The 26,772-nt window shown below is 48.7% G+C and overlaps 1 protein-coding gene across 11 annotated transcripts in view; it reads left to right on the top strand.

Moving 5' to 3' along the window:
* ANAPC1 (anaphase promoting complex subunit 1) overlaps window positions 1-26,772 on the top strand; it is a 394,152-nt gene that overhangs the window by 97,282 nt on the left and 270,098 nt on the right. Inside the window, exon 49 of one of the 11 annotated variants that reach the window (XM_074354503.1) lies at window positions 10,167-12,288. The exons of the other annotated variants lie outside the window; for them this stretch is intronic. The gene's annotated coding sequence lies outside the window, so the exon portion shown is untranslated. Of the gene's footprint in view, window positions 1-10,166; window positions 12,289-26,772 lie in introns of those variants that run through there. 11 annotated transcript variants of the gene reach the window in all.

Raw genomic sequence — 26,772 nt, 5'->3', positions numbered from 1 at the left:
CCTTGGAAGCTCTCAGTGCCTCTGCACCTTCCAAAATGCAAAATGGTCGCTCCCCTCGGCTCCTTCAACCTCCTCGGGGAGTCAGCTTTGCCAGTCTCAACTTGCCTGTTTCACAGCAGGCATGTCCCGTGTGTGCATGGTCCTGTTGTGTCTCCAGATCCTGTGATTTGTGGCTTTTAGACAATGTCGCTTATTCATCACCAGGTAAAATCTGGCCTCTGAAAAAAAAGGCTCTTTCACGTTGTCCTAAGTTCTCCGGACGCTGCCTCACTTTTCCACCAGTTTCTGAGGATGTGGTTACTGTAGAACCCCAGTTTGTTTATGACTCAGCAGTGGGGATGGAGGTATGGTTTGGGGACACATGTGGAGGTTAAGACCAGGGTCAAGGTCAGCTGAGGTTCACTCCCTCTAAAGCCTTGTTGGAGTAGGGGGGTGTCTCTGTTTATTCTCACTGAGAACAGAGACCAGACACTAGAAAATACCATACCACGAACCTCTGGACTACAGCTTGTTTTTGAAAAGGTATCAAGGTCCTGTCCCAGTGTTGGAAGATCCTGGGAGGCCCACCTGTCAGCCCAGTGGGTAGCGGGAAGGCATCACCGGCACCGCCCTCCAACCTCCAGGCACCATGTCGCCCCTGGGGGGTCAGCGTCTCCTGTCGCCTCTGCTGGTCTCAGTGACAAGGTTCCTGCCCACCTTGCGTGTGCTCTGGTGTGCCCCCACCTCCCTGGAAACCCGGCTTTCGAAATCTCTCTGAAAGAGAATAGCGTCCAATATTACCTAATTTGTCTTTAATTCCAGTAGTCCTAGGGTAATCCTGCAGAGGAGAGTGGCCGGCCGTATACACCCCGGCTTACTCAATAAAAGAGCATGTCGGGAAATGGCAGTGTTTTTCTGTTTTAAAATAAGTAGGTTTGGAAGGAGCTGGGAAACTCTGGGGTTTAGTTACAAAATGACTGCAATTGTGGGAGAAGTATTTTCTTTCAATTTTGAGACACATTAAACAAGATACACAATTTAGAAATAATCTGCAGTTAGAGGAAGGCTCTTTTCATCCAAAGGGGGAACACTTCTCCTGGTTGGGAGGGTGCTTCTGGGGGGCTGGGGGAGGTGGCCCCAGGTGAACCCCACCGTATTCTCCTCCAACCTCAATGCAGCAAGAAGAGTGGAAAGTCAGAGTGTGGGAGGAAAAAGCTCCTGTGTTTTCTCTCATGAGAAGCAGGAGGATGGTGGGCTGAGCACAGATTATCAGAAAGAGAATGCTCACCCTGCTGGCAGACTCACTTGAAGCTGGCTGCCAACCGAAGTCTGCCCATGGGCACTGCGGGGGACCAGGTAGGGACATGGGTTCCTGAGGGCGCCATGGTGGGTGATTTCTCTTTGCCCATGAAGCTCTCATTGGCATTACTAACAAATGTCTACTGAATGCCACGCGGGGCCACGCCCTAGGGAAGCCAGGATACAGAGATGCAGGCTCACCCTTTCTAGGAGAGAGAGTGAGCCTCTGTTACAGGATGATATGTGATCGGTGCTCGGTTAGTCAAGGTCAGAGGCTGAGGCCTGGCCAGGGGAGGGGATACCATGGGGGGCTCCTTAGGCAGGGGTTACAGCAGCTCTTATGGGAAGGATGGGGCTTGGATAGTCCGGGATAGCTCAGTTGGAATAAGTGTGCAGAACGGAGGGGTTTGGGGAGACCCACCTACAGAGGCACTCAGCGAGTGGGCATGGTGTTGGGACTGGCCCTGACGGCGGCTCCATGAAGGGGAGTGGAAGTGGGCTTGGAGCATGGCCAGGCTCTGTGCTCCAAGTGTGTGGACAACGTGGCATCTTGGATGGTTCTGGAGGGTGAATATCTGAAGCCTTGTGTTGGACAAACATCCTTGAGGTCTCTAGGCTATTTTGCAGAGTTTTCTCTTCTTTCTCTCTCATCATTTAAGTGAGTAGGTGTGTCTGGCTTTGGATTCCTTCTAACTACTGACAGCTTCCATCGTCCACCAGCAAACGTCCACGTCCTATCAACTGTCTGAATGTCAAGCTCTTGAACAACAAGGAGGTTGGGGTGTCACTCGTAACCTTACAGTGGCCCTCAGTATTGGGGGCCACCAACCAGATTGTGCAAAACTGTAGTATGTATTTATTGAAAAAAAATCTGCGTCTAAGTGGACCCATGCCATTCAAATACCTGTGTCGTTCAGGGGCCAGCTGTACCACGACATGTAGTGTGTGTGCGTGTGTGTGTGCGCCCACGTGCAAATGCATCAGATACCAACTACATGCTCTCCACTGTCCTGTGTAAGCCTCCACTCTGGGGTCTCCCCTGAGCTCCGGACATATTTAGCTAACTGCCTACTTCACATCTCCACCTGGACCTCTCAGGCATCGTGAACTCAACATACCCCAAACGATACTCTGTCCCTGCTCCCTTCCCAGCCTGCTCTTCCTCCAGGTCCCCTCCCACCACTCCATCCTCCCCGCTACTCTGGGTGAAAACTCTGAGTCATCTCTGACTTCTTTTTCCCTTTTACACCTGACACTTCATCTGTCAGTGGTCCTGTCAGCTCCCCCTTTGAAACAGATCCAGAATCTATCCACTTCTCCCCACCCAGCACTCACAGCCACCGTCACGCCCCATCTGGACCACTACAAGCACCGCCCAGCTGGACTCCCTGCTTCTCCCCTCCCCCCACTTCAGCCTGTTCTCAGCATCCTCTAAAAACAAGTCAGATCATTTCACTCCCCTGCTCAAACCATCAAATGATTCCCTGTTGCCCTAAGCATAACATTCTATCCGGGTCCTTTCCGAGGCCTGCAAGGTTTTCCGTGGCTGTGATCCCTCTCTGCCTTCACCTCTGACCCAGTTCATTCTGCTCACTTTCTCCTCCTTTACCAGACTCCTCGACACCTCTTAATCCACAAGCATGCACCAGCCCCAGGGCCCTTCCACCAGCTGTTTTTTTCTACCTGGATCACTTGCCTTCTGATATCTGCATGGCCAGATCTTTCTTCCCCTTCAGGCTACTTACCGTGGAGGCTCTCCTGGGCCACTCTGTATAAAACAGAAGCTCCATCATTCTTTAAAAAAAAAAAAAAATAAAACCAAGAAATAAGCCTCGTATCATGGTGTCTTTATTAAAATACCAAAACACAGGACAACTTTTACCAAAACATTTCTATTCCAGGGACTTGCCCAAGAATATAAAAGACATTTACTTGAGTTTGCAGAAGGATTTCATGTGATTTTGCTGAGGATAAGAGGCCGGTTGTTACCTAAGAAATTTTGTGAGCTTTTGCAGTAGAAGAACCCTCGATCGTTCTCTTATTCCCCACCCTGCTTGTTTCTGTTTTACCTGTCACCACTTGGCAAGACTCTTGTTAATTATTGGCCTCCTCGCTCTTAAGGAAATATGTGAGAGCAAAGAACTGTGCCTGTCTTATTTTCTGATTATCACCAGGACTTTGATCAGTTCTGGCATTTGGAAACTATTCAGTAACTATCTGCTGAGTGAATTCACCTGCCAGAGGTACTGGAGGTACTGACCTGGGAAGACATTGGGTGCTATTGTGGTAATCTCTGCATGGCGTGATAAAGGCATAGACTAGAGGGGTGGCCTCTGAGATGTAAAAGAAGGAATGAAGGGGAAAAGGGTCATTAGATGGGATATTGCAGGAGAGGGATGGTTGCCTGGTTATGTTTTGGATGGCTCTTTTTAGGGCTCAGTTTCAGATTCAAGCTGTGATTTAACTATAGGTTTTCAGATGCCTCCTGGTACCCAGTGTCCTCTCATGTCAGCCCCTTGTCCTGTGATCCCAGGCTCTGCCCTGGGTCCTTAGCCCTCACTCCGTATCCTTAACCCAAGTTCCAAAGCCTGAGGGTGTAGACTGACCTTTGGAGGAAAAGTTCAAGTGTCTCTTTAAAGCCAAATGAGGAAGACAGAAATGAAGTTGAGCTGTGCTGTGATAAAATGTAAAGATGTGTTTGAATTTCTTTAAATTTTTCTCTCAGTTGTATGCGGCCATTTGAAATTAGTAATTTAATATTATGTTTAGTTCTTACTGTGTAGTTCACTTTCACAGAGGTGTGGTGTTGTCTGCTATTCTGTGCTTTGGTTGAGGTGGGAAGCCCCATAAAAAAGACCGACAGGACCCCCAGGCAGGGCCACTGCTCTCCTGCCAACACCACCTGGTTCCCTGGCCCAGTGGCTGTATCTCACTTTTTGCCTCTGAAATGGCTTACTTCTAGGAAAGTGGAACTTACCCCTAAAATGCTATTGGTCCCCTAAGCTCACCCCTGATTGGTTATTTCCTTCACTCCTGATTGGTTCTTTCTTTCACTCCTGATTGGTCCATTTGTAGTAATTCATTTGCATGGAGCTCACTCCTGATTGGTTATTTCTCTCACTCCTAATTGGTCCATTTCTCTCACTCCTGACTGGTTATTTCTCTCCCTCCTGATTGGTCCATTCTACAAAGCTTGTTCCTAATTAGTCAAACTTTTGTTATACCTTATTTGCATATGATGTTGCAAAGTAAACTGACAGCCTATAAAAGTCTGTGTAAACCTACAGACAGCATCCAGAGCTTGGAGTGTTAATTCCTATGGGCCTGCTGCTGTAATATACCTGAGTTCTCCATCTCTCTGAGTGCTGCTTGGTATCTTGCTGGGATCCAGGTTCCTGTCACAACTGATCTGTAACACCTTTTTCTGCAAAATGGTTATCCACAATTCTGGTCATGAAGCTATAACTCAGGAATCTCTGGTGACTTACTAGAAGTTGCCCAAATTGCCAGCAGTGTGCCTGGGAAGTGTTAAGAAATATCCAAATCTTAGAAATAAGGAAAAAGGATGACTCCATGTCTTTTCAATATCACACCAGAACGTTGCCTGATAGTTCCACTTAAGGATTATTTAAATCTCCAAGGGAACGTACCTTAGTTTCATGTCCCGTTTCTAGTAGTTAGACTCAGACTCTGGCAGAAGCTGGTGCTCCAGGTGGAGTCTGTTTGTGGAGGGGACTGACTTTCCCAGAGGGAAAGGGCTGCAGCCTGGCGCCGACAGGGCTGGACCATGTGCAGTGGGCTCCTCGAGTTCACGACAGACTCTGATCTGAGAAGAATCTGTTCTGAAATTTGAGGGAGTCATGGAACACGCTGCCTTGTGCAGATGCCTTCTCTTTCTCAGCATTGCAACTTTTAAAGGTATTTGCCTCTTGGATCGCATTTAAAATGCTCTTTTTACAAGGTCCCTTTATTAGGAGCAAAATCCACTGAAACTGTGTTTCTAACCCACCGTGTTGTTTACCTCATGGAAAATGGGCTTCCTTTACATGACTGACTCAGTGTGGTGAGAACCATTGCCTTGGCGGGGATGGAGATGGGGCTACTACAATTTTTAAAATAACTACACTGGTAGTGATTTCTCGGGTAGAATGCAGCTTCTCGCACTAACGACAGATGGACTTTGAAATTTTACACACAACATGTAAATGCAACAGGACTGATTTCTCTCCCCTTCCCTCCTGTGGCCTACGTGTATGTGTCTACAACATGCAGAAGAGGGTATTTCTGAGATACAACAAAGAGGTCCTTTTAGCACAGGAGCCCCGCTACGGGGAGTTTGGCTTTGGCAGTCTGATTGTATTGTGGTTACTCTACCCTGAAGCCAGACCGCAGTGAGGGCCTCCCCACCTCCCCACCCAACCACACCAAAGTGGGGGAAGGGGCCACGGGGAACAAAAGAAGAGCTTTCCCCCGTCACCCATGAGAGGGTGACCACAGGAGCCTGGCGTGGGGTGAGGCGATGACTGCTTCCACCCGCTGGTCCCTGGGGGTTTGGTAAGGGTTGGAACATTTGGCCCGATATGAAGTGAAGGACAGTTCCCTGCATCCATCTGGACTCTGAGTGTGCTTGACTAGCTACCAGTAAACTGCTGGAGATAGACGATTGCCCCCTCCCCCACCAACTGGAGGCGGAGTGTTCGGTGACATGACTGACTGACCAGCCAGACACGTTTCTATCAAGTAGCACTAGGAACAGGGGACGTCGCTTGGGCCTCACACTAGCACAGTTCTGCTCCCCTCCCTGTCCTTCACCACCTGTCCGTCCATCCTGTAATCTGTTAAGTTACATTTTATAAGTGAGTCCCATGAGGCCCTGTTTTGGAAACTGTGGATTCCATGAAAAAGGCAGATCCTGGGGTTTTGATCGTCTTTCTCACTTGTTTTTCAGAAGGAATGAAATAACTCATTGTATGCCGGGAGCTGGCCGACGTCTGTCGGTTCTGTGGTTGGAGGGCCGGGCGAGGGCATCAGACAGGTGTGGGCTGGAGCACTGGCCCTGCTGGTGGCCCTCAGTTGCTCCATACGGATGCCGGAAATAATCATGTCTGCTCCACCTGGCCGTGCCGTAAGGATGCTGTGGGAAGCCCCGAGCCCTGAGCTACCTCCTGGGAAGAGAATTCTAGTAACTGGAGGTCATGATGATCGCTTTGCTGGGGAGTGTGGTCCAGGAGTCCTGCTGAGAGGGTGCTGCAGGCCCTCGAAGGACGGCCAGGACAGGGCCTTGACGGAGAGAAGAATGTTCCTAGCCTGGGCTTCTGCAGCGGAGCAGGGAGCTCCCAGCCGGCTCACCCAGGGAGGCTGTGGGGAGCTCCGCCTCTTTGTTCCCGATTGGTTAGTGACCTGGACTAAGCAGAGTGGCACAGGGTGACTTGGGGGAATGGGTTGAGGTAGATGTGCCCGGGGGCAGCCACAGCCAGGAATGAAAGAAGGGGCAGGAGGGAAACACAGGCCCTCGTGCCTCGGAGTGGGTTCTGAAATCGGTGGGCGAACTACCTGTGTTGTTTGCCGTGTGTCGCCTGCCTCCGCAGGTCACACGTGGTGGTCTTAGAGAGCAGCCCTGCCGCCTTTGCTTCTACGGACTCTTGGTGTCCGTGAGTGACCAGATCACAGTCTTCAGGCTGACTCAGTACATAGCCTTGTGCAGCGTTCAGAGCAGGCGAGATGCGGGGTTGAGGGCTGTCCACGGGAAAGAGCTCCGGCCCGCAGCAGGGCACGCAGACCGCCCGTCCCGGGGTCTCCGTGGGATCCACGCAGCTGAGACCCCCAGGGAGTGTGCGGACCCCAGCTGGAAGCGTTTGCCTTTAATTCAGCCCTGAACAGAGTTATAGAGGATCTAATTTGTTACTCTATAGACTTTTTTCCCCCAGAAACTTTATTCTTGAAAATATGATTTATCATAATACATATAATACTTTCCTCGCCGTATAAAATAACCTCAGGAAACACAAAACCAAACCTACGCTAAACACTTCTGTTGATTCCAGCACGAAGAGAGCACACATTCTGGAAGCTTCACATTCTTTCCATAACCTTCCAGTCCTAATAACTCCAGGCCTAATAACTGTAACTCCTTTTCCTTGTCCTCACTGTTTTCCAATTTCCTTCATCACCGCGGGCTTTATCATTGGCAGTTTTCTTAATCAAACTTCAAGTTCACAGCACTTTCCTTTACATTTTAGTGGAGCGATTTGGAAGACGTTTTCCACAGTTGATCTCGGAAAAGAATCTAGATCAATACAAACTCAGAGAATGTTAGAGGAATCTGATGATACTTTTGATTTTTTTCCCTTTTTTCCCGATGCTTTTTCATCATCAGCTTCCTTTGTTTTCATCTGTACATTGCCTTATTCTCATATACTTTGATTAAAAAAAAAAAAATCAAGTTACCGGGGTGATACAAGACTGTCCTGAATGCAGGAGTTCTGTTGAAGTAGTTCCATCACTGAACTGTTCTCTATTGATAAACTTATCACAACCACGTTCTTCTATCAGAGGACTGGTAACTTCAAATGCAGTCAGAGCTACAGTAAATGTTAAAATATCAAAATCCAGCCTCTGAGGGCTCTGCTGGTGTTTGGCATCAAACGCTGCTTCCCTTGCTCTGCAGGCCTCTGCAAATTGCCTGCGGCCTCCTTCAAGCTCCTGGATTCCGCCTGGAGCAACTGGGTAATTAATTCCTAAGACGCTAAGTGGGTGATGGAGGCTGAGATTCAGCAGTGCAGCCAGGTCTGCGCAGTTCGGGGGCTTGGGCCTGGCAGTGTTCTCAGCACCCTCTGCCTCCACCGTCAGGCCCTCCCTGGTTGCCTCGGGCTGCCCTGTGCAGGCTCTCGCCTCCCTCTGCCTCCTGCCTGTTGGATGTCGCCGTCTGCAGGCAGCTCAGTGGGCCCCTCCCAGCACACCCGGAGCTGGAGGACAGCATGATTGACTGCTGGGATGCGCGTGCCCTAGCACGTCTGGAGGCTTCTGTAAGGTTTGCACAAGTAAGGATTTATCTATTGAATATTTAATAAATCTGTAAAAAGAAAACAAGAGTACAAGAATAAAGAGAGTTTGTAGCAGGCTCAGCAGAGGGGCAGGCTCCTTGGGTGAGTCCCTCTCGGAGCTGGCCCTGCGCAGCTGGGAAGGCTGCCGCTCTACCTTAACCCCCTGCTCGAGAGGCTGGGCTCATCGCTGCTGAGAATCGGATGCTCATTTTTCACCGTGACTGGTGCCCTGGGTCCTTAAGATCCTGACTGAGGAGTCCGAGGAGGGTTATTCCTTAAGGCATCTTTCCCCCTCCTCCCAGACTTGCCCACCTAACCAGGGTGGCCTCTCTGAGGAACCAAGGAAAGCGCTGGACCTGCGCCCATGGAAGAGGCATTGGGACTGATGTCTTAGACCCGTGGGCCTGCGTTAAGAGCTTGTGTCTTAGGGAAGTGCCTGCTCCTTGAGCAATGAGATCCAGCCTCTGCCCTCCTTCCCCCGCCGGGTGCATGGAGCTGTGAACCCTCAGCAAGAGAAAGCGTGACTGATGCCCAGCGTGAAGACAGGACAGTCCTGGGCCCCGCACGTGGCACTGGCTGCAGCTCCAGGTGACCGCAGGGTCACAGGGAGCCAAGACAGAGAGAGGGAGCTCTGAAAGCCTAGCGGAGTCGGCTGAGGGGCCTCGGGCGTTTTCTATGGGTGCCGGTCACGTCTGCTGAATCTTCACATGTGCCCAAGGCAACGGGTCTGCTTGTGGAGCCACATCCCGGCTGTGTTCATACTCTGCCCGTCCTCGCCTCCCTTTCTCCCTCTCCTCTGCTCTCTCTCTCCAGCCTTCGTTGCTGTTTTGTCGTAGGAGTTGTGGATACCCTAGGTTTTGTACTTGACAGTGTTTCGAGGGTCTCTGTTGACGTCTTGGCCAAAAGGACCTGGACTGTACCTCGCACAGTCCACCTCATTCCTGGCCGGGAGTGGAGGGGCAGGACCCTTCGGTCAGCTGCCACTCCAGCTTGGACTTCACGCTGTGTTGAGCCTGGGCATCTGGCCTGTTTTTGTATTTGCTTGATGTTAGGATGAGGCAGTCTGCTGCCACACTTCAGGGCAGTGGGGCAGCCAAGAGCCTGGGATTTGGATTCTGCTGGGCTGCACTCAAATTCTAACTCTGCTGTTTACCTGCCGGGTGACCACGGGCAGTTTCCTAACCTCCCTGGCACTCAGATTCCTTGTTGGCAAAAGGCGGCTAAGAGCAGAAGCCAGGTTCAGGAGTCACCGAGGACAGATGGAGATCACTGTTCCAGAGCTTAGCTCAGCGCCGGGCACACAGCACGGGGGCGTCAGCTCTGGCGAGGGTTTAGCGTGGCCCGGGGTTGGTGTCTCACTCCTCTGGGTGAAACTGCCACTCAGTCTGCCCCCTTCCCTCCCACCACTAGACGTGGACTTTTCCTTGAACCTAGAAGTGAGTTTTTTACTAGTAGGGAATCAAGTCCGAAAACCCAGCAAACTTCTTTATTAAACCCAGTGATGTCAGATGCTTGGTAACCAGTCTATCATTCTCCAGCCTCGGCCCCAGGCTCTGCCAGGCGGGCTGGCTGTTTCCACTCAGGGTGTAGGGACCAGGCGTGCGAAGAGTCCTTAGTCCAGGGGAGAGACAGGTTTGCTTGACCTTGTCGGCCCTGCCAGCAGGTGGGAAGTGACAGCGAGGACTGTGTTGGGACTCGTGTGACCTAAGCCTGCTGCCATCCCACTTGGTGGGGGCGAGGGGAGCTCTTCCTTTCCCTGGAAAGTTCTTTTCAAGTCTTGGGAGTGGAATGAAGGCTGGCCACGTGTTCCCCCTGAGCTGACTCACCTGTGGTTTTTGTTCCCAGAACCTCCTTTGCGGTGCGGGACCCGCTTCTCCCACAGCTGAGCTGGGCCCGCCTCGCCCTTCACCTCACCCTGACCTCCCAGGGGACCCTTCCCAGTACATGCTGTGCTGTTTCCCAGTGGTCGAGGAAAGAAATGGAGAGTGATGTGCTCTTTTGCATCATTTTGAACATTGAGTTCAATGAAAACAACGCCACAGTGAAACCCACCTTCTGCTGAACACACCTTCCAGGACACCTGGCGCCCTGCTGAACTCCGCGTGCACAAGCCTGTCTCCAGCCACTGCCCACGCAGGGCCTGCTCACGCTGGGCTCCGGGACAGGCCTTCCCTGCCCCGAGTCCTCCCTGGGCCGCGGCCACGGGGCTTCCTGCCCCACTGGTCAGGGCGGGAGTTTTACTTTCCCTTCTTATCAGCTTACGGCAGATGGCCCCAGCCAGACGGCGGACCGCAAGGGCAGGGATTGACCCCGACCTTTTCAGAAGGTCTCTGTAAAAGCAGGTCACGCTCACTGTAAATGAAGATCATCCAAACGGGAAAATGCAGGGATGAATGAACATTTCGGTTGGGATCCAGCCCCAGAGACAGCCACCATCCACCCTCTTGGTACCATCCCTCTGCTCACCTGCGCCAGGAGATGTCTGCACGGTTGTGACACGGATGGGATCAGCCAGCCGTCGTTTTGTGGGAACGGACCAGCCCCGTGCATCTTTACCTCTTTACTACTTTCCCGTCTTGACTCTGGGGCTGAGTGTCTAGTGTAATATTTTGTAAGAAGTCGGTCTCTAAAGGGCCTTGACTGATGACCTCGGCTGACGATTCAGCCCACGTTCCTTGAGAGGCAGGGTGACGGCGGCCAAACAGCGAGGGTTTGGAACCTGACTGTACCTGTCTGAACCTGGGCAAGTAACAGAACCTCTCTGGGCCTCAGTTTCCTCATCTCTAAAATGGGGATTCATCATAGCTTCTTCCTGTGGAACGTGTATTTGGGCCAGCTCCCAGGCTGGCTACATGAGACCGTGTCCTCTGTTCTGGAGGCTCAGGAGTGTGAGGTGGAGAACGTCCCTCCTGGGGACACTTGGCTTCTGCCTCGGGGCGGGGCCTCTCTGCACTGGTGTTTGTCAGGATGTTCAGGGTGTGCGGGAGTCTGAGGCCAAATTCTCTGGCCTGTATTGGAGAAGCAAGTTTTATTAAGGAAGCCGGATGGGGGAGGCAGGTGGATGAAGATGGAGAGTCACGTGCAGTCACATCAGACAGGTCTTCAGCGCTGCCTCTGCCCTAACCGGGGACTCACACCTGCGCCGTCCTGGCTGTCTCCGTGGGGGACAGTCTCAGCAGCCTGTCCTCCTCTCCGCTGCAGCCAGCGCAGCCTCGGAACCCTCCCTCGGAACTCCGGGTGGAGCTGCGCCTTGATCAGAGCTGTGGTGGGGCAGGGGAGATGAGGCATCGTCATGCTCCACCCTGGGGTGGGTGAGTGTTTTTAGCACCTTCGTGTATCCTGTAGCTTACACCTGATACCTGTCTTTTAAAAAAAAAGATCCCCCAATGAATAAATAAACCTAATTACACCCCCCCAAAAGATTTAAAAGAATCCCCCAAAGTAAGCAATTATATAACTTTCTCCTGCATCTCATTACAGCATTTAAAAACATCCTGAAAGACACACAAAACACTGGCTCTGAGTCAGATGTACTGAGACACTTTGTTGCGAGATTCGTGCATGGCTACAGTCCTTTCCTGCACAGCCTTAGCCCCCTCCTCTTCCTTCTTGGGAACAGGGATAAGAAGCTGGCACTGCAGGCCAAGCCCGTCTGTGCAGGGCAAAGCCAGACCGGGGCAGCGTGGAACTGAAGTCCCACATAGGAAATGTTCTTGTTATTCCAAACTTGCACTGTTAATGACGCAACTTTTTTTTTTTCATGTGGAAATTTTCAGTGGAAATTTCAATAGCTTTTTTAAATTCTAAAGACAACATAGAGAAAATTGTGCAGGAACATAGGAGAAAGTAAAAATGAACTCTAATCTCACCATCCACAGATAGCCACTCTTGGTACTTGGCTGCATTCCTTTCCAGTTAGATGTATCTACACACATATGTGTGATTTACTGTAGTTTTTGGTGGTGGTTGTGTATGAAATTTTGTATAATGATAGCTTTCCACTTAACATTACAGCCTAGCTATGTTTCCACATCATTAAATAGCCTTGAGAAACACCATCTTGAAATCTCTGCTGTTTCTTCCATCTTATGGAGATACCATGATTTATTTAGCCATTCCCATGTTATGGGACAAATATATGGTGCCAGCTTTTTACAGCTATATATAAACTTCACTGAACATCTTTGCAAATAAATCCAAGTTTCTGACTCTTTCCCACTAATGGATGGCTGGAGGGTCATTGCCAAGCGGAAGGGTAAAACTTCTTTAATGCTCTTAACCCAGATTGCCAAATTGCTTTCCAGAACAGTTCTTCCAAATATAGACGGTACAGCTTGCAGCCATGTCGGCAACCTCGGGTGAGGGGGACGGTAGGGGGTCGGAAGAGTCTGTTTCACATTTCACTTTCTTATTGTCATTCTTGAGGTGAAGAGAGATCAAGATTTGACTAGTTATCTAAAGAGCTCTAGGCCAAGAAGGAAGAGGAAAATGAACAAATACTGAGAATTTACCTTGTGTCCCACCCTGTGCAAACAACAACAGTGTTACGATGCGGGAAAGGGGCTGTTTACTGGAACAGGCCACACACTTTCTTGGCTTCATGAAGTCCTCACTCAAGTCTTTATTGTTTTCACCTGTACGGCAGCTAGGTTTTCAAGACTTAGTACATGCAGGTAAAAGCCGTGCAAATCACCCAAGTTGTGATCGGCAGTAACACCCAGTGGGCCTCTGGAGCCCTGGACACCAGCTCTTGTCACTTCTGGCTTCTCTCTGTTTCTGATCAGCAGCCAGCAAGTCCTGGGCACGCTGGGGCCCGGCTGGATGCTCCCCTCCGAGGAGTGTCAAAATTGTCACTTTGCACATCATTCTAAATGTGTAGACTCCAAAGGAGGCTGTCTTGAGGGTGTCTAGAGAAGGAGTTTTGGCTTTCTGAAGTGATTTTTCTCTTTCCTTCAGTTCAGAGGACTTTTTCCCCTCCGCTGACGGCTGAGTTCAGGGCCTCGGGGGTGAAATAGATTCTGAGTGCTGGAGAACTGGGACATTACGACTCTCAAATTTAGGGTTATTTCTTTTAAATACCCATAAAAAAGATTTGTAGAAATGTCTTCGCTAAAAATATGACACTTGCAGCCTGCCAGTGTTCTTGAGGCTGATGGGAGGGGGCGGATGGCGCCCAGCGAGGCTGTCCCAAGAGCACCCTCCAGGGCAGAAGCCCCTTGGACTGCCCCCTGCCCCACCTTCTCCTGAGATGCCCTCTGCAGAGGACCACCCTGGGCAGAGGGTCAAGTGCTACCCTTTAGATCCTTTTTCTGCAGGGTGCTGGCCTCTGCCAGGCGCGACAGGGAAGTGAGAAACTGTGTTCCTTCCACTGCACGCATGTGACCCGCGGAACTGCGGCTGCAGAGTGAGTGATGCTCACGGAATGAACTGGGCCTCCGACGGCTACCCGCGTGGCCCCACACACACTGCATAATCTCACTCAGCTTCAGGTCTCCATCCATAAAATGGGCTAAACTCCTACCTCTTAAGTTGGTTGTGATCTGAGATTGAAAGGTCATATACGGGAAATGTAGCGGGAAAGGTTAGGAGGGGCTGGGTGAATGGTACCTTTCTTGTACCTCATCCCACAGAATAATGAACAGGGGCGAAGGCGAGCACCTCAGACCTGTGGGGGAGCTCCGGTGGGGGGTGGGGCTCCCAGTACGTGGAGAGACCTCTGGGGGAGACGGTCTTCCTTGAGCAGAGTCAGATTTTCTTGTGCCTTCAGATGGCACTCACAATGGGGTGTGAGCGGGCACCCCCTACAGGTGGGGTTGCGAATGGGAGGTCTAGAGACCCAAGGGCAGTGCTGAGCTGAGGGCAGGTGGAGGTGGGGCTGTCCCCTATTCTGTCCCTGCTGGGACCTCCATGCTCTTGTCAGACCCTGAGAGAGAGATTCTGTTGGGTCAGACGGTCCCAGTCCCCCTCCTCCAGGCAGCGCTGGGAAACAGGCAACCTCACAGCTCAATGAGCCTGCACTCCAGCTCAGGGAAGGCAGCCTTTGGCTTGTGGCCCAGGCCCAGTTCCCTGCAGGTGTGACCATCTGTCCTGAGCTGTGTGACAGCTTTCACACTGGCCGCCTCCTCCGGGATGGCTTTGGGGCTTGGCTGACCCTGAGCTCTCGTGGATGGCTGGGCTCATCGTGCGCGGCCCAGCTAGCAAGGAAAGGGCCTCGACTCGTGCCTGGCACGTGGCAGACCCTCTCCTCTTGGGAGCTCACAGACTGCAGGACTGAGCTGGAGTTCCTGACCCTGGTTTCCAGAATTGGGTGCCTGTTATGTCTGCCCTGGGGGCTTTTTTTTTTTAAAGACCAGAAACAAAAAATGTCTCAGGGTGTAAGTCATTCTTCACAGCTATTCCCAGTGCACAGAAGAGTGAGATTTCTTGATGTTTTCTCGAAGTTTCTTAAAGGAAATCTCTCACCGGTTCTCTCGGGTGTGGCATTTGGCTGCTGGGAACAGACACGGTTTATCTTGCAGAGAAAAGTGTTTTGCAAGAGGTTTCCCACAATTATGGTCTGAGGGAGGGTCCCTGCCAGCTTTTCTTAGTCACTTGGGCTTGAGGGGAAGGTGGTTTTTTGGTTTTTTTTTTGGCTGTTGTTCTTTTTTTCTTTTCTTTTTTTTTTTTTTTTCCAATCTGAAAGCAAGAGCCATCTGGGGGTGGGCACACATGGGTAATTACCCTGAGTGAGGGAGACAGAAGGACGACTGGTCAGCATTTCTGCGCTGCTGCAGGTGGCGGATGGCTTTTGGTGGAAGGTCGCACGATACTCAGACTGGGGGCTGAGTCAGAAATCCTTGGGTCACTTGTGGTTTTCTTGATGGTTTTGGTGTGACTATTAACTTGTTTTTACTTAACAAGAAAAACAGGTGTTTGGGTGTCTGTTGGAAAGAGTGCTGCCCTGCTCTCAGCAGCTTGCTGGAGTCACATGGCTGCCCCAGTTTGGCTGACACCAAACAGGTAACTGAGAAAAAGGCACAGCCTGCAAACCCTGTGGACGGGGCATCCCTGGGCTCCGATACTAAGCCTTAAACCCGGATCCTGTGATGTTGGCAAGGAGAGAAAGTGAGCTTGGAGCAACCAGTTGCTTGAGGGGTTTGAAGGCCTCACTTGTGGGGCCCTCACAGGCCCCTCGGAGCCAACACCCTCTTTGGAAGTGAGCGTGCATGTGCTCTGACCTTGGCTTTGATTTTCTACGTGCTGCCCGCCCGCCCACATGAGCTGACAGCTCTCCCCTTGAGTTCTGTTGCTCTTTGGATGCAAATAAAAGCACCACATTTGTCTAAACGTTACTTTGGGCTCTCTTGCCACCTGGCCAGACGCTGTGGCTTATCCGTCCTCACAAATGTCCGTGCGCTCGCTCTGCATTACGCTGACCAGGAGACCTGCAAGGCCCCCACCTCCCCGGCTGCAGGTGCCGGCAGCTTCCCTCTGGTCCTCAGGCCTCAAAGAATGAGCTTCAGGCTTTCCTGCTGAAACCTTCAGAAATGAGAACATTTGGCTCCAATCAAGTCTGCTCTGTTCACAGAGAGGAAGGGAAGGGAGGCACCAGCTTGGTCCTCAGCCTTGGGACTGGAGGTGGCTGGGATCTGCCAGAAAAACAGATCAGCAGCCTTTTTTTTTTAACCAGGGGTTAAAAGTGGCCCCAAATGTCCTCCTTTAACCCGTCTTCATGTCCCTGCACTGCAGCTGTGTCTGTGACCTTAGACTTGGGGTGCTGCAGGGTTGGGGTTTTAACCTGCAGCTTGGAGCTTGGGGGGTTAGGCTGCCAAGTCATCACTGCCCCGTGTCCCATCACTCCTGTCCTCTGCCACCAAGCCAGGCCCCAGGGCTGTAGGGATCCCTCGAAATCATGGACTTTCCCAAAGGTTTGCTGCCTCGCCACGTCCCTGCAGCTGGCAGGAAGGATCAGGGCAGCTGGAGAGTCAGAAGCTCAGGGTTATTGGAAATGCAGGTCATTTCCGAGGGCGACGGCCAGGGCAGCATGGCAGCCTGCTGCTCTCCGGGATGCACCGGTGTCGCAGGCAGGAGAAACAGTTGCTGCTGGTCCCTTTGTGCTCTTTCCTGCTGTGTCCCCAGTCCTGGAACACACCCGGTGTGTAGCAGTCAGTTCACGGGTTGGATGGTTCCATTCTCTTCTTTTCGGGAGGCAGAGGCAGTGCCGGGGGTGGGACAGCACGTGCACCACCAGGGCCATTCTCTGTTTTCTTCCTGGAGCTCAAGCTCAGCTGGGATAGAACCAGCCACTCTTGACTGCCCATGTCTTTCCTGCCATCTGCGGGACCTGGGGGCCAGGGCACAGCCTTCCAAATAGTACTTAGCTGCCCCAACTCTCCCCTTCAGCAGTTCCAAGGCCTTCACGTGGGCAGTGATGCTCGGAGCCTCCTCTTTGGTCTCTGGGACCGACCACGTTCTCTAATGCAGCCCTTCCACGGGGTTATGAACTTTGCGAGTTTTGGGTGATCAAGTCCTTATTTTCATCAAGTTTCTTTCATGGGAATTCAACTTTTCCTGAGCACCGACTACCCACAGATACACTCATTAGATGTGACAACACTCATTAACGAGTTTGCCTTCCATGTCCTTGATGCAGTAACGTCTTACCAGCTGCGCTGGCCTCACTGGCCAGTCTTTGCTCAACAGTGTCTGGGGCCTCAGCTGGGGAGACAGAGGTTGAGACCTGGAATCACCCAAAGGCTTGCTTGTGTTTGTGGCGGGTGATGCTGGCTCCCGGCTGGCACTTCGGCTGGCGCTATTGGCCAGAACGCCTACAGGTGGCCCAAGCTTTCTCTCAGCACAGTGGCCTCCGAGAGGTCATGCTTCTTACATGAGTCTCAGGATTCCAACTACAAGGTGGAAACTGCGTCACCTTTTAAGACCTAGCCTTGGAAACCGGGTGTGATACTTCTGCTACACTCTTTTGATTGTTAGCCTGTTCAGAGCTTGTCCAGATCAAGAAAAAGGGAATTAGATCCCAACTTTTGGTGAAGAATGCAGAGTTCTGGAAGATCATGGGGATCAGAAGCATTCTTGTGGGTTACACCTTTGGAAACACAGTCTGCCACAGGACGATCAGGGAGAAAGACACTGCAGGTGCTTCCTATTCTGTCTGTCCCGTCCTGCTGGTGGACGCAAGGTGGCGAAGAGCAGAACCTGGCAGGGAGGCTCTCAGGAACGGCCAGCAATGGAAGGGTGGTGGGTTTCTCATACATTTGACCAGAAATACCTGTGGAAGGCAGAGGGCTCAGGGACCCTCGGTTTAAAACACTGTGCACTGGCTGCATATGCTGATCTGGACTCTTGAATCTCAGCTCTTGCGTTTGTGTGGCCAACAACCCTCCCCTTTCTTTGGGCCAAAAATACTGCCCCAAGGGGGTGTGAACGTTTTCCATCCGAGGGGTTCGCGCAGTACCTGCGACCTCATGCAGCTCGGCAAGCAAGGCGGTTGTTGTCATTGTCCGAGTTTCTCGTGGTCTTTAACGAGGGCCCCTTGCAGGGCACTGATGTGTTCTTTCTCCTCTTCAGACCCATCTGAAGATGGAGCACTTGCAGGAAGAAGGTTTCTACTTGACTACTGTCCTGAGTGTTTGCCAGGTCGCCCCTCACCCTGTCCAGCTCAAGCTCCAAAGAGGCGAGGAACTTTGTGATAATAATTTGAATATTATATTATTTGTTCAAATGGATAGGAAACTTTATTATTATTATTACTATTATTATTATTATTATTGAAGTATAGTTGATTTACAACGTTGTGTTAGTTTCTGGTGTACAGCAAAGTGATTCAGATATATATATATAGTCTATATATATAATTTCAGGTAATTTCCATTATAGATTATTACAAGATATTGAATATAGTTCCCTCTGCTATATGGTAGGTCCTTGTTTATCTGTTTTATATATGATAGTGTGTATCTGCTAATCCCAAACTCCCAACTTATTCCCCAGCCCCGCTTTCCCTTTTGGTAACAGTAAGATTGTTTTCTATGTCTGTGAGTCTGTTTCTGTTTTGTAGTTAAGTTCATCTATATCTTTTGTTTAGATTCCACATATAAGTGATATCATATGATATTTATCTTTTTCTGACTTACTGCACTTAATATAATCATTTCTAGGTCCATCCATGTTGCTGCACATGGCATTATTTCATTCTTTTTTATGGCTGAGTAATATTCCATCACATATTTATATACAGCACAACTTTATCCTTTCATCTATTGATGGACACTTAGGTTGATTCCATGTCTTTGGTATTGTAAATAATGCTGCTGTGAACATCGGGGGTGCATATATCTTTTCAAATTAGAATTTTCTCTAGATATTTGCCAAGGAGTGGGATTGCTGGATCACATGATAACTCTATTTTTAGTTTTTTAAGGAACTTCCATACTGTTTTCCATAGTGGCTGCACCAATTTACATTCCCAACAACAGTATAGGAGGGCTCCCTTTCCTCCACACCCTCTCCAGCATATTGTTTATAGACTTTAATGATGACCGTACCTCACTGTAGTTTTAAGTTGCATTTCTGTAATAATTAGCGATGTTGAGCATCTTTTCATGTGAAACTGCCTTCTTTTATATATATTATAAGTACTTTTTTATTATGATGTTTTGGGCATCCAGTACATAAATACATCTTATGTGTGGCAAACATAATTATTCTAAAACATCTATGACTCAAGGATCCTTAAACATCATCCTCCCGGGCCTGCACGCCATGTCTATCAGTATTAATGGAGGAAAGAAAGTTAATTTGTTCTTCCGTTACCTGAATGAAACTGAATGGAAATACCCCGGGGGCAGGTAAAATCGGGCTAATGGCCAGGTGGCTTCAGGGGCACAGTAACTTTTACTGTGGGGCTCTTTTTTCTTTTTGTGGCTATCATCTTCTGATATTTAGACGCCTAGATTCAAAGCAGTAGCCTTGCTGGGACCTAGGAAACAACATGGAATGCCAGCACACGGGTGTACGCTCCCCGCTGGATGGATCCGAGACCAGGAGGACTCTGAGGTCACTTAGGTCTGCTGGCCTCAATGCCAGCATCAGATAAGCAGATGGTCTTGGCCATGTTAACAGCCATTAAAAATCACGTTTTCCAAGAATATTTGATGACAGAAGGAAATAGGATCCATTGTTCAGTGAACTGCTTCAGTGTTCCAAACTGCGTACCCAGGACGGTCTGGTAAGTCAACTGTTAAGACCACAGGCAGGAGGTGGGGCCAGCCAACTCTGCTTATTCATTCTCAGGGAGGGGGCGGTGGGGAGGAAGCCCCAACAGAAGGCACGGGGTCCTGGGAGGTCAGTTAAAGCCTGGCTGATGGGGTCAGAGGGGAAGGAGACTCTTGATGGGCCAAAGGGGGGCGAGGCTGCTGGGAAAGGGATCCAGGGACGCCGGGGACAAAGCTCCTCACTGTGGACTGTCTTCCCGTGAGCCAGCTCTGGTTGTGTCCACCCAAACCTGTCCTGCCCCTCTGATGAGTCAGCAACTGACGGCCTTGCTTCGGCATTGGTTTGGAAGTTCTAGTAGGCTCCCCCAAGGTCCTGTTTACGTGGTTCTTATGTTTATTTTATAATATTTGAAAGGCAACATGAATGCAGTCTAGCCCCATAACTGGAGGGTCGGCTCCAATGAATCTATGTCTTCAAAAATAAACTGCGTGCCCAAAAAACAAATAAATAGCACGTGTAGTTTTCAATTGTCACCACTAATAACGATCCACAGCTTGCTTTGGGGAGGGTGGTTCACCTCTGTGGGCTTCGTATGTTCATTTGAACGGAATCTACGAACACAGATTTGGGTGGCCCTTGTAGATCGTGGCATTGATTTATTTATAGCTGTTGGTTTAGATAGAAATGGAAAGAAAGGAGATTGTCCTAGAAAGGTGAGGAGATGGGAAAGAACACATTCTGGTTCCGAGTGACCTCTTTTGATGAGCCTTTGGCCCATTGCGGCAGCCGTGCAAACCCAGGATCACTTCAGGAGAGAGTCGGGAGCAGAGTGTGGGGTTCGGGCTCTCCTTCAGGGACCTGATGACCGGGGTTTGGTCACCTCAGTGGCTTCTTGGTGTTCAGGCTGAGGGCCTCCTGACGCTTCCTCTCCCACCTTCTCCCGCAGTTATTAACAAATATCGCTGTTGTCACTAGTGCGTGTCTAAAGTCCTTCTGAGGGAGACCTTTTGGACATCCTTATTTTTTTAAAAAAGGAAAAAGATAAGAAAAAGCTTGTGTTATTTCAGAGGAATTCATATTTTTGTTGAAAATATGCATATTGACTCTACTATAAAGCCTTCTGGTCCTTTTTTAAAAAAAAATTATTCTGAAATCATTAGAGATTCATAGGAAGTTGCAAAGACAGTGCAGAGAGACCCGGTATCCCCTCCATCAGTTAACCCCACCGGTTACAAGGTACATAATTACAGCACAATATCAAGCCCAGGAAATCCATTCTGGAAGGACGATAGTGAAGAGAAACCCTCCCAGGGCTCAGAACTTTGGGCGGTGCACCTGGTCATTCATTTTTTCTAGGAAGGAAAAATGGCCAGGCCTGCAAATATACATCCATTCATGGGCTGTGGCCAGTGGTTTGGCTAGATGGTCAGGGACTTGGAAGGAACACAGTTGGCAAGTGGTGACAGAAGTTTGAGGAGGAGATATGTGAATAGACCTCTCTGAAAGGGCAAAAAAACACGAAGATACTTGTGTCTCATGTGAATGCTCACCAAAAGGTGACCTCAGCAGAGGAGGATTTCAGTAGTCCAGTGGATGGGATGAGCTATTCTGTTAATACCAGCCAGCCTCTTTCCCAGCCACCCCTGTCATCACCAGTGGGCTCATGGGCATTGTGGCCATGGTGGTGGGGATGGAGGTTACGCATGGGCCCAGCAACATGGACTTCCACTCGCCAAAGATGATCTAGTTATAGCCACTGCTGAGTGTCCAGTCTGCCATCAGCTGACACCAACATTGAGACCCCAATACTGCATCCTTTCCCAGGGTGATCAGCCAGCTACCTGGTGGCAGGTTGATTACATTGGACCACTTCCATCATGGAAGGGGCAGCGTTCTGTCCTTGCTGGAATAGATACTTACTCTGGATTTGGACTCGCCGTCCCTACGCATAATGCTTCTGCCAAAACTATCATCTGTGGGTTTACGGAATGCCTTATCCTCTGTGGTGGTATTCCTGACAGCATTGCTTCTGATCAAGAAACTCACTTCCCAGCAATGAAGTGTAACAGTGGGCCCATGGTCATGGAACCCGCTGGTCTTACCTTGTTCCCCACCATCCTGAAGCAGGTAGCTTGATAGAACTGTGGAATGGTCTTTTGAAGATTCAGCTACAGTGCCAGCTAGGTGGCAATGTTTTGCAGGGCTGGGGAACAGTTCTCCAGCAAGCTGTGTGTGCTCTGAATCAGCATCCAGTGTACGATGCGGCTTCTCCTCATAACCAGAACTCATGTTCCCACCAACAATGTGTGAAAGATCTGGTTTCTTCAAATCCTCACCAGCATTTGGTATTGTCACTATTTTCATTTTAGCAATTCTGATAGGAGTGTAGTGATATCTCATCGTGGTCTTAATTTGCGTTTCTCTAATGGCTAGTGTTGCTGAGTATCTTTTTTGTGCTTCTTTACCATTTGTGAACCCTCTTCAGTGACATGCTTTGGCTGTCTTTGCCCATTTTCTAGGTTTGAGTCCTTGGTCAGATATATGGCTTTGCACATAATTTCTCCAAGTCTTTGGTAGGCAGAATCTCAAAGATAGCCCCCCAAGATTCCTGTTCCTTGATTATTCAATCAAACATTAATCTAGGCACTGCTGTGAAGGGACTTTTCAGATGCAATTAAGGTTAGTAAATGAGTGATTTTGAAATAGGGAAATTGTTGTTAATATCTGGCTCAAGGTAATCATAAGGTGACCTTAAAAGTAGAAGAGGAAGCAAGTAGGGGTGGGGGAGAGAGAGAAGGAGGAAGAGGAGAAGAAGGAGGAGGGAGGGGGTGGGGGAGGGGGGGGATGAGGTCAGAATGATTTGCAACCCACCATTGCTGGCTTTGAAGGTGGAGGAAGGGGATTGCTAGCCAAGGAATGCAGATGTCTAGAAGCTAAGAATGACCCCAGGCCAACAGCCAGCAAGGAAATGGCAACATTAGTCCTACAAATGCATGAAACTGGACTCTCCCAACAACCAGAATGAGTCTGGAAGATTAATCACCAGAGCCTCTACAAAGGAACACAACCCTCCTGCTGAGGGAGATCTAGAACACAGAAACCAGCCGAGCCTACCAGACTTCTGACCTACAGAGCTGTAAGATAATGCATGGGTGTTGTTTTAAGCTACTTAATTTGTGGTAATTTGTTATGGAAGCAATAGAGAACTAACACACAGTCTGTAGCTTGTCTTTTCATCCTCTTAACAAGATCTTTCAAAGAGCAAAAGGTTTTTAATTTTGATGAAGTCCAGTTTATCAGTTACTATTTTTTAGTGGATTATGCTTTTGGTGCCAAATTGAACAACTCTTTATCAAGACCTAGATGCTGAAGATTTTTCCCTGTGTATTCTTCCAGATGTTTTATAGTCTGTACTTTACATTTAAATATATCATCTGTTTACGGTTCATTTTGTACAAGATTTGAGATGTGGTTGAGGTTCTTTTTTCTTTCTTTCTTTCTTTTTGCCTTTGGATATCCAATCACTCCAGCACCATTTGTTGAAAAGACTACCCCTTGTCGATAGAACTGCTTTTACACATTTGTTAAAAAACCAGCTGGCTGCTCTTCTGTGGGGCCATATTTTGGTTTTCTGTTCTGTTCATTGGTCTTTGTGTCTATTCCTCTGCCAATACCGTGTAGTCTTGATTACTCTATTTATATAATAAGCTTTAAAATTGTGTTGAGTGAGTCCCATTTTATTCTTCTTTTTTAAAAAATTGTTTTAGCTATTCTAATTCCTTTGTCTCTTCATACAAATTTAGGAGTAATCTTGTTTATATTTACAAATATTTTGCTGAGATTTTGATAGGAATTACATTAAATCTGCACATCAATTTGAGGACAGTTGACATCTTTACTATGTTGAGTATTACAATCATACATAGTGTGTCTCTCTGTTTGTTTAGGTTTGTTTTATTTCTTTCATCAGCAGTTTTTAGATCTTAGCATACAAGCCCTGTACATGTTTTGTTAGATTTATACCTAAGTATTTAATTTTTTTAAGAGATTGTAAATTGTATGTTTAATTTTGGTTTCTATGTATTCATTCTAAGATATAGAAGTACAACTAATTTTTGTGTGCTGCTCTGTTACCTTGAGACTTTGATGAACTCCCTTATTAATTCTAGGAGTTGGTTTTTTTTTTTTCCCTTGATAGATTCCAGAGTTTTCTATGGAGCTCATCATGTCATTTGCAAAGAGCAACACTTTACTTTCTTAACTTTGTGATCTGTAAGCCTTTTATTTACTTTTCTTGCCTTATTGCCTTAGCTAGAACTTCCAGTATAGTGGTGAGACCAGCCATCCTCACCTTATTCTTGATCTTAGATGGAAAGCTCCCAGTCTTTCATCATTAATTCTCATGCAAGCTGTAACTTTTGCTAGATGTTACTTGTCAAGTTGAGGAAACTCATCTCTATTTCTAGTTTTCTGAGAGTTTTTTGTTGTGAGCAGGTAATGAATTTTGTCAAATGTCTTTTCTGCATTAATTGATATGATCATGTGATTTGTCTCCTTTTGCTTATTGATGGTGAACTACATTGATTGGTTTTCAGGTATTGAACCAATCTTGCATCTCCGAAATAAACCCCATTTGTCATGTGGTGTTCTTTTTATATATGGCTAAATTTTATTTATTAATATTTTGTTAAGGATTTTAGCATCATATTCATGAGATACATTTGTCTGTAGTTTTCCTTTTTGTACTGCCTTGTCTGGTTTGATATCAAGTAATACTAGGTCCCTAAAATAAATTGGGAAGAAATTATGTAAAATTTGTGTTAAAATTAAAAAAAAAATCAGTGAAATCATCTAGGCCTGGAGATTTCTTTTTAGGAAGTTTAAAATTATGAGCCAAATTTATTTATTAGCTATAAGGCTATTCATAGTATCTCTTTTATCTTGGGTAAATTGTGGCAGTGGGTAATTTTCAAGGAATTTGTTCATTTCATCTAAGTTGTCAGATTTACGCATGTAATGTTCCTCATAATACTTTCTTATTATTGGTGTGATAGCTCTCGTGTTATCCCACTTCATTTATGATATTGGTAATTTGTGTCTTCTGTCTCTTTTTTTGCCAGTCTTGCTAGAGGTTTGTCAGTTTTACTCATCTTTTCAAAGAACCAATTTTTTGCTTCCTTAGTTTTCTCTATTGATTTTCTATTTTCAATTTTAGTGATTTCTGCTTTTCTGATTTCTGCTGCACCCCCTATCCCTCAGGGGGAGAGATTTGAACTTGTTTATGGAGGTGGAAGTGGAAAATTTGGTGGAGGAGAATGAGGAAACTATTTCCATCCTTACACTGGGAGAGTTGCTGATGGGAGGAGTTAATGGGGGTAGGAACAGCCCAAGTGATGGAGACGGGGTGTTCCGGCAGATCTTGTCCATTTGCTCTCTTTTGTCTCCAGGCTGTACTGTGGAGTGAGCTGGAGGGTGTGAGGAGGGCAGACCAGGCACTTCTTGGCCTCTCTTGAATGGTGTCCTGAATGTAGCAGGGCTCTGGGCCCTGAAGGACACAAGCCCTTGTAGACCGTGTCTCCTGGTGAGGAAGAGATGGTGGAGGAAGCTGAGACTCTGTTGGCCTCGATATCTTGGGGTATCTCCCTCCCGCTTTTAGTACCAATCTAGAGAATTTTGGAGACTCTTCATTTGCCTTTAAAGGAATGTTTGCTCAGAAAGGTTTTTTTCTGAAAATGTTTGCATTTGCGGACTCAAATCTCCTAACTGAATCTAAGAGTTCTTTCTTGTTTGTGGAGGTGAGGTGGCCTGGACGGTGCCCAGCCTGACCTCCTGCCCTGAAGTGGCCTGGGCTTTGTCCCCCCCTAAGCCTGCCCAGGTTGTCCCCAGGGTGGGGAGGGGGGAGCACTGCCCGCAGCACAGTGGGGCACTCCGTCTGCTTAGGAGGACCCAGGCTGCCTTTCACATATAATGATGCGAGGGGAAAGCTTCCCAGACCTTTTGGAGTTCAAACAGCTCTTATAAAATGGCATTTTGATGAGCTGAGCATAAACGAATTGGAAACATTTAGATAACATTTCCCCAGGGTTTAAAAACCAGAGAGAGATGTGCTTGGCGAAAGGTCTAAGGGGCTGGGCCAAGAGTCTGAAAAATGATTTGAGATGTTGTGATGAACCCAAACTACCACCAGTTTCTCCCGTATCTGCTGCTACAGAGGGCCTGGGAGAGGGGGCCTCACACAGGAGGGGAGAGCTCCTCTCTCCCCTGAGGAGGAGAGAGAGCCACTTTGAAACCATGGTCATCTAATGTGGGACTTTTCATCTGGGCTGTGTTTGCTATCGTATCTGCCTATCCATCCTTCCAACCATCCATCCATCCAGCCAACCATCCATCCTTCCATCCGTCTATCCATCCAGCCAGTGAGCACTTATTAAGCACTTACTGTGTGCATGGCTCTAGGAAAACAGAAGGTTATGAGCCTCAGCCCTGACCTTTCAGATCTCAGTGTCATGGTGGGAGAACCTTGAGGTGGCAGGGGCTACAGGAATCTGGGGAAGAATGGTACCCCTTTGAGACTGCCAGGGTGACAAGCTTGCCAGAGTTTCTGGTGGCACCCTGGTGGGTTGTTTGGATGCCTCCAAGTTGGACCAGGGACCCAAGATGAGATGCCAATTGTGATGGAAAGTGAAGGGAGGGAGGATTCACCTTCCACCTGAGCCCAAAGCTGCACCAAACCTGCTACAGCACAGTGGAATCTAGAAGTGGCAGCAGTGGGAGGGCCATCGTTGCAAGGGAGAGCCCCCTCCCTCCCAACACTGCCCTGGGACCATTGCTTGTTACCTCATGCAGCCCCTACCGTGAATCTGTGGAGTAGATACTCCTGTCCTCCCTTAGGAAAAAGGGCTTAGGGTTAGGGCTCAGCCCAGGGTCACCTGGCTATTAAGAGGGGAGCTAGGACCTAAATCTGGGCTCATTGGTCCCTGTGCTAGGTGACAGGGCTCCTCTCCAGCAGGTGAGAGCAGAACCAGGGCACCAGTTGCTACAAAATCCAGGCTGTCCCATCAGGCTGGGGACGTGGTGTTTGACCTTAACCGGGAGAAGAATTCTCTGAGAACAGCAGGTCTATAAATTGCAAAGAAGTGCCGGCCCAGGGAGGGCTCCTGGGCACCTGTGTCTTCTTTCTCAGTGCAGAAGACAGAATCTTGGAGGAGATTTGGAGACCATAGGATCTGATTTCTAATTA

Source organism: Camelus bactrianus, chromosome 28, assembly GCF_048773025.1.
Source record: "Camelus bactrianus isolate YW-2024 breed Bactrian camel chromosome 28, ASM4877302v1, whole genome shotgun sequence".
Lineage (NCBI taxonomy): Eukaryota > Metazoa > Chordata > Mammalia > Artiodactyla > Camelidae > Camelus > Camelus bactrianus.
This window is presented reverse-complemented; position numbering and strand designations above follow the sequence as displayed.